The sequence below is a fragment of the Pinus tabuliformis genome, chromosome 3_2 (genome assembly GCF_031772625.1).
Source record: "Pinus tabuliformis cultivar Carrire ecotype Pingquan chromosome 3_2, CPIR1, whole genome shotgun sequence".
Taxonomy (NCBI): Eukaryota; Viridiplantae; Streptophyta; class Pinopsida; order Pinales; family Pinaceae; genus Pinus; species Pinus tabuliformis.
Window position 1 is genome coordinate 239,548,569 of NC_142302.1, and position 7,737 is coordinate 239,556,305.

A 7,737-nucleotide genomic window follows, 5' to 3' on the forward strand; every position below is an offset into this window, starting at 1 on the left:
CCTTGGCCGTGACTATGTTTATGCCATGGGGGCCCTTGTCTCTTCACTTTTCCATGCAGTTTGTTTTCCACATAACAGAACAATGGTGACCATAGATCAATTATCGTTCTTTAGTCCCTCGGTGCCTCTTGTGCAGCTGGCACCCCCTATTGGTTCTTATGCGCAAGCAGTGCCCTCCTAGTCGCAAGTCAATTAGGTTGCTACCCATTTCGTCACCGCCTCTGCTAATGATCATGCAGATGGTTACGTACATCATGTACTAAGGGCATTGGAACCCAATCTGTCATTAGTGCCTCACGACATGTATTCCTTCTAGAGTGTGTTTCTTCCATCCCGCGAAGACCTCTTGGGAGCCATGTTCTCATATGGCCCATGAACAAGTGTACGAGGATAGTTTGTTCCTGTGTCAACCTCGTTAAAAAATGAAACATGGAGTGATGAGCATAGTTCCTAATCTTGTGTCAAGCTGGTTAAACAACAAAACAAGGTGTCCGAGGATAGTTTTGATCTTGTGTCGACCTCGTTAAAAAATGAAGCAAGGCTAAGGAAAGTTCTTGATCTTGTGTCAACCTCGTTAAAAAATTAAACAAATATCATGAGGATAGTTCTTTTACTGTGTCAACCTCATTACAAAAAAAAATGAAACAACTCCCTTTCCAAATAGAGTCTTTGATTAAGATCTCGTAAAATCCAAGTCGAGTCTTTTCAAGACCTTGAAAGTGAACCTTCATTCCATCCACCCCCGTTGGATGCAATGGAGCTTGGGGGGCATGTACCTAAATTTTTGTTATAATGCTAGGGGCATCCAAACTTATAACAAGGATAGTTTTTTCATTTCAAGCTTGTGTAAACATGAACCTATACCCGGTTTGCACCTCGTGATTGCTATTTTTTATCCGCTAAATTCTGCTAGATGAGCCTTGGTTGTTTTCATTTCATCATCGCCATCTCTTTGGCCAATCATATGCTTTGACTTGGTTGTTTTTCCTTTCTTGAGGGACCGCAGTGATGAGTGGTTTTATTAGCCATCCTCTTTACCATTACATGTTTTGAGTAGTTCCACCATTGTCGAAAACAGTTGCTATCCTTTATACCACTTGTTCCTCCAGGATGAGTCTCCTTTTAAGCTCTTTTTTGACTCGTAAAAAATGAAAAGACTACCGAGTTTTCCTTTCTAACTCGTTATATGGAATTAAAAAGGTGGTCCACTTTCAGCTCTTTTCCGACCGTATAAATGTGAAAATATCGACAGACTTTTGTTGTTTTGGGTTCAATACTGGTTATGAAACAATATGTCTCTAATCGCTTTTTTACTTTTTTGGATCAGGACCACTAATTACGAAAAGTAATCCTTGGTCATAATAGGTCAAGTGGTTCTCTTGGGTATTATTTTATACTTTTTTGGGCTCGAGGGCCACAAATTTATGAAAAAGGACCCCCATGGAGTTTTCTTTTCTGTGTCTTTTTCAAACTCTCTAAACATGAAAAAGACTCCGAGTTTTTCCTATGTCAGACTCGTTAAACCCTGATGACATTGGACTCGTCACCATGACGAGACTCGAGCTTCTCCTCCCTAGGGCTCGTTAAACTATTACTAGGTTGGATTCATCTGAAGGTTGAACTTATATTACAAGCATATGCTATCCCCTTCAAGCTTGTTTCAAAAATAATTGGGGTACTTGCCAGCAATGGTGGGGGGGGAATTTGGAAGTCATCATTGGTTATCTACGGCAGCTAGTCACTCTTGAACATCGACACTTTTGTTCTCGTCGGGTTGGGATATCCTCACATCGTCATTGGCCTTCCGGGTTTGGGTCACCATTTTGAATCATTCCATCTGATCCATGTTGTCTCCATCAAACCTCCAATCCCTTGGTACCAAAATGTTGCCACATTCCAGAGTCGTGTCACTGATATGTTCAAGAGTATAATCCTTCTGCAGTTCACACCCTTACCTCCTCCTCTGATACTCTGATTCACCATCTACCAATTGTTCCTTATCTCATGTTATTGATGGGGGAAACATTATGGCCCTCTTGTGACAGATCATCTCCTATCGATGCTAGCTCATTATCCAGGAGATTGGTCTAGAGATCCCTTTCGGTACCTTGGAACTTGCATGCCTCAATGGCAAGTTCTTTGTGCCTAACGATAGACTTTCATCATTGGTCTTTGATTGGGTGATTCCATGAGTGTTTGACTTCAGCTCATTTTTCACACTTAGTGGATTGTACTGGATAGTACTTTGAGAGCCATTGGCATTATTGGTGGTTTCTCTCGCACTTGTTAATGATTTTCATAATTGACGGGTAATCAAGCGACTTTCTATCATGCTCAACCTTAGCACCTCTATTTGCATGCTAGAATCGGTACTATGATCAGTTGGGTTTCAAGACCCCGAACTAAGATTACATATGTTTGGGATGCGTGGATTAGTTCGTGATTACATACATGATTCTTTGATGGATGGCTGTGACCATACTTGAGTCTTCATCGATGGCTGCGACCATACCTTTATCATTATCATGGTTTTGTCAACTGGGTGGCTGTGTCCATACCACAGACCAAGTTTCATATGTCTTTTGGATGGCTGCACCCATGCCTAGACTACATGTATTTCTCTATCAGAGATATCAGTTGTACTTGTGCCTGCAGGTTCTTCAAGGTGGTATTCTAGTTCAGACAATTTCATAAAGAATTTCACCCCTCCCACTCTCTCGAGCTTCATGCGTTAGGGGGCATCTATTACAGAGTAATTTGTCACTGTCTTCATCCTAGTCCCTCTACTGTGTCATGTATCAAATAAACATGTTCATATCTTCCCACCGATGTAAGAAGATTAAGCAAATTCTCTTTGATGCTGCAAGTTGACCCTCATTCCCTATGTTTCTACCTCGTCGTGAGTAAACCCTTAATATGCACGATGATCCCCTATCATAAACAGTCTCATCGCGACCCCGTTGCAAGTGTACACATGTTTCCTGCGACAGTCAAATTTCAAGGCCCAGCGCGACACTATTAGCTATTTATCGCGACAATTGGTCTGCATGCATTGCCTCCTTGCGATGCCATCGCGGAGACTTAGTTTACGACTAGCGACGATCTAGATTAGGCGAATTTGTTCCAGCAATCGGCCTTTTAGATGTCTCTACACTTGGTTGTTGGGTCAGTTTGGGTCGCCCTTCCTCCTCTGGGATGGTAGTTCCATCTTTTGTGCTACCTTCCTTGAGGAAAAGTTCCCTCTCCCTCATTTGATGGAGACCCCTTCTCCTATAAAATCACTCACTGTTGCTATGATCTGCTAGTTCTTTCGGTTGGATAGTGCTACTAGTGCTTTTGAGTTTGGTAGATAGCTTTGGTGTGAGTGTGACAAGTGTGGGATTGCTAATATTTTGTAAGAGGTTGTGGAGTGCCTTCACTTTGTATTAAAGCTTGTGAGTGAGAGAGAGATATTGTCTATTTAGGAGACCCATCTTTGAAAGTGAATGCTTGAAGGAAACATACTGGTTGGACCCTCCGAGAAGGCTTGTAACATCAAGACTTGGTTGTAAGCTTTGCTCTTGATTTATTATCAATACAATCAATGATGATTTCCTATGTCTTGTATGTAATTTACTTGATAGCTCATGATTTCTTAACTTTACAATTAAATAGATCATTGTTGTTCTAGATTACGTTCTCCATTGTTTTCTTGTGGTGTTTCAAGTTGATTGCTCATTAAGGAGAAGAAAACGGAAGCTGGAGCAGCGCAACAGAACTTCATCAACCACTGATTTGAGGTAGTACTCCAACATTGACTATTTAAGGGAATCAATTGTTGCATTGTCTTTGCTGTGATTAGACCCACTATAGGGCTAGAGGGGTTTCCTCTGTCCACAGAGGGAACACTTTCCTACTTCACAGGGAAAGGGTTTTATTTTCAGGAGTTAAATAAATATAATGAATATTAAAGTCAATATAAAATGAAAGGGGAAAAGAGAATGCGCTAAGTATAATGTATTTAAAATTTATTTTTATATCCATATTTACACATTATAACTTAGGCTAAATGCTTTTTGTGGGTTTTTTGTGGGAAAATGGGGTTTCATGTAGGGTTAATTACTTTCCCTAGGCAAATAATGATTTCACCTTAGGAAAAGGGATTTTTAGATGAAATGGATGAATTATGGAGGGGTGAATGTTGGTAAGGGGGTTTTAGTACTTAGACCTTCTAAGTTATTTGGTCGAGGGTCTGGTCCCTCCAGAAGTCAGAGAAATGCTCTAAGCCCCTTTAACTTAAGGTTTTTGGTACTTTTGATTTTGCTCATGGGAAATTAGTAAATTAAAAGTGAAATGAATGGGGAAATTAATCATTTGACTTTGTAAATGTTCCATTGTCATCCACACTTTAAGAGATTTGATGATGAAAGTAATTGACAAGATAAATCACCATAATTTTGCAACCATCCAGCTACTTACCCATCTACTCATCCTACCATTTTTTCTACTCTTTATTAGGGTGCACTTAAACTGGCAAACAATTATCAAAATTTTCTTTTTCTTTTTACAATATAAACCTATCTAAGTCTATCCTTATCCAAGGGCTCGGATTAAACTGTTGAGCTCCTTTTTTATTTACTCTACCTATCTACTTATCTGCCAAGATTTAAATAGTTTGGTCAGAATTTATTCTCTATCTCTAAACATGAAATTTAAAACATGGAATAACCAAGATTAAATTGTTTGGTTACCATGGATTGTGGCATAACAACAATTTGCACATAATCATCATTGTACAAAAAGTAAAATAGCAGTGGCATTTGGACTTTCCCACTTTCATTGTCTTTTCCTTTCATTGGGGTTTATATTTTCATCTTTTTTGACCTTTTTCATTCTTTTTGTCCTTTGATTTTTCTTTTAGGACATACTGTCTTTACATTTTTTATTTTATTTTTTATTTTTTCACAAATGTGGAAAACATTTGCAGAAAGCAAAGGTATGTACATAGTACAGATTTAATCTCATCCATTCATATATTATGACACCTATTGGTATAGGAACATAATAGTGGCTCCACTTGGGGATGGCATTTCCTGGTGAAATGTCAAGAACTAGTAGATCAATGGCTTTCTGAATTTCTGTGTTTATACTCTACAATTTCCCTTTTTACTTTACTGCTTTATTGATACTTATGATAGTGAAACCTTTGAAGCTTAGGGCATTATCTTCGGGCTTCAACTCCAAAGTTCACCACCCAATCCACACTAAACTTTATGAAGGATATAGTATGTACAATTGATTAGTGAAATTAGTGACCGGGATCTATATAGTGCTTAAGAATTCGACCATTGACTGGTCCTCCTTCTACTTCTGCACAATCCAATTCTTTAATGAAATAGGCATTACTGCCTCTGAAAGCATATATAATGTAAGGAAATTTCCACAAGAAGTAAAACTTCCCATATTTCCCTTTATCTTCCCTTCTTTAATCCCATTTCAGTACTTTGTCTCCTAGATAGAAATCTTCTGCCTTGGTTCTTTTGTCAAATGTTTTCTTGATTTTCTGCTACACAACTTGGGACCTCATATAGAATTCTTCTTTGGCTTGTTGTAAATGAATAGTCTGGTTGATCCTTCTTTGAATTTCATTGGGCTCAACCTGTGCTTCTTGGAGTAATTTCATTACTGGAGTTCCCAGAGAGGATAGGAAAATGGCCTCCATGCCATAGACTAGCTAATAGGGGCTTGTGCCATTAGATTTATTTGTGGTCGGTTTGTCTGCCCACAAATAATTTACTAGTTTCTTATTCCAGGTCTTCTTATTATCTTCCAATAATTTTTAGATAATATTCATTAAGCTTTTATTGGATGATTCTGCAAGTCCATTTCCCTGGGGATAGTAGGTTGTGGAATGGCCAAGGGTTATGTGATACTTGTGGCAAAAATCAATCATCTTTTTTGACCTAAACGCTGCGACATTGTTTGTAATGATTTTAGTGGGACAACTGAATCTGGATAGAATGTTGGTCTCAAGAAAACCTATTATGACAATATCGGTGGCTTGTCTTGAGGGTATGACTCTTATCCATTTTGTAAAATAATTTGTGACAGTTAAGATCCATCTATGTTGGGTAGAGGAAGGGGGATGAATTTCACCAATGAAGTCAAGACCCAACTACTAAAATGGTGTTTCAGTAAAAATAGGTTTCAAATGTAATGACAGTAATTTTATTTTTCCCTCAAAAATTTGACATTTGTGGCATGAGGTTACAAATTTTTTCACATCGCCGAATAGAATAGGCCAGTTAAAACCAGCCCTCAAGATATTATCTCCTGTTGTATTCCAATAGAGATGTCCCCACAGTCACCTGCATGAAACTCTTGCAGAATTGTATCAGATTCCTCTTTTAATAAACAATTCAACAATATGCCTTCATGGATTTTCCAAAATAAGGCATTATCAAATATGTAAAACTTTGAAGATTTCATCTTTAAAAACCTACTTTTAGTTCTGGATAGCTCTATACGAGCTTGAAGATTTTGTAGAACATATATTATATCAGCGTACCATGGTGAATTTGTAAAGGCCTGGCTGATATGTGGAGTCGCCATCTCCTCTTTATTATCCAGTTCTGCAATGACGTTTATATTTAGGGCCTGGTAGTTTGATTCAACCATTAGCTTAGCCAAACCTTGGCCTTTGATCAATTTGGTAGGTCTAATTTCTAAATCATACTCTAATATTGTAGCTATCCACTTTCCTCTTTTACCATCAGGTCCATTCTGAGTTAAAATGTCTTTAACCACAACATTGGGAACATAAGCTACTATATGGGAGTACAAAATATAAACTCTGAAATATTTTATGGCTTTAACCAAAGCAAAAGCCTATTTCTCCATTATGTTATACTTCAAAGGTGCATCTCTCACGACTTTATTGAAGAAGGCTATTGGCTGTTCAAAACCCTGATCACTTTTCTGCAAAAGGACTGCAGCAATGGTGTGTTCTGAAGCAAAAGAAAATATGATAAATTCCCTATAAAACTTTGGACTAATGAGAACTGGCGTTTGAGTTAAGGCTAACTTTATATCTTTGAATGACTTTTTAAACTCTAGAGTCCATTTAAGAATCTCTCTTTAACATGTTGTTTAGTAATCTAATTAACTCAACTAAATTAGAGATAAATCTCGTCAAAACGTTTATCTTTCCTAGAAATGTTGGAAGTTCTTTGATGTTCCTGGGATGTGGTATCTGCAAAATAGCTTCAATTCTTGTTGGGTCAACCCCGAGACCATCTTTGGAGATAATGTGACCTAGTAATTTCCCTTCTTCTAATCCAAACAAAGATTTCTTAGGATTCATAGAAATTCCATATTTCGTGCATTTAATAAAGACCTGCCTAAGATGATCTAGGTGTTGTTGATCTTATTTAGAGAAGATTGTGGGCTCATCAAGGTAAATTACTAGGAAATCATGGATTTCTTTGGCAAAGGCTATGTCCATTTCTCTTTGAAAGGTGGCCCCTGCATTTCTAAACCCAATTGGCATTTTCACATACATGAAAGTGCCCCATGGAGTTGTGAATGCAGTCTTTTCCTAATCATCTAGGTGGACTAGGATTTGTTTATAACTAGAGAACCCATCTAGCATTGCGATTCTGGAGGAACCCACTACCCTCTGTAATATGTGATCCATTTTTAGAAGAGGATAGTTATCCTTAAGTGAAAATTTATTCAGATTTCTAAGATCAACACACA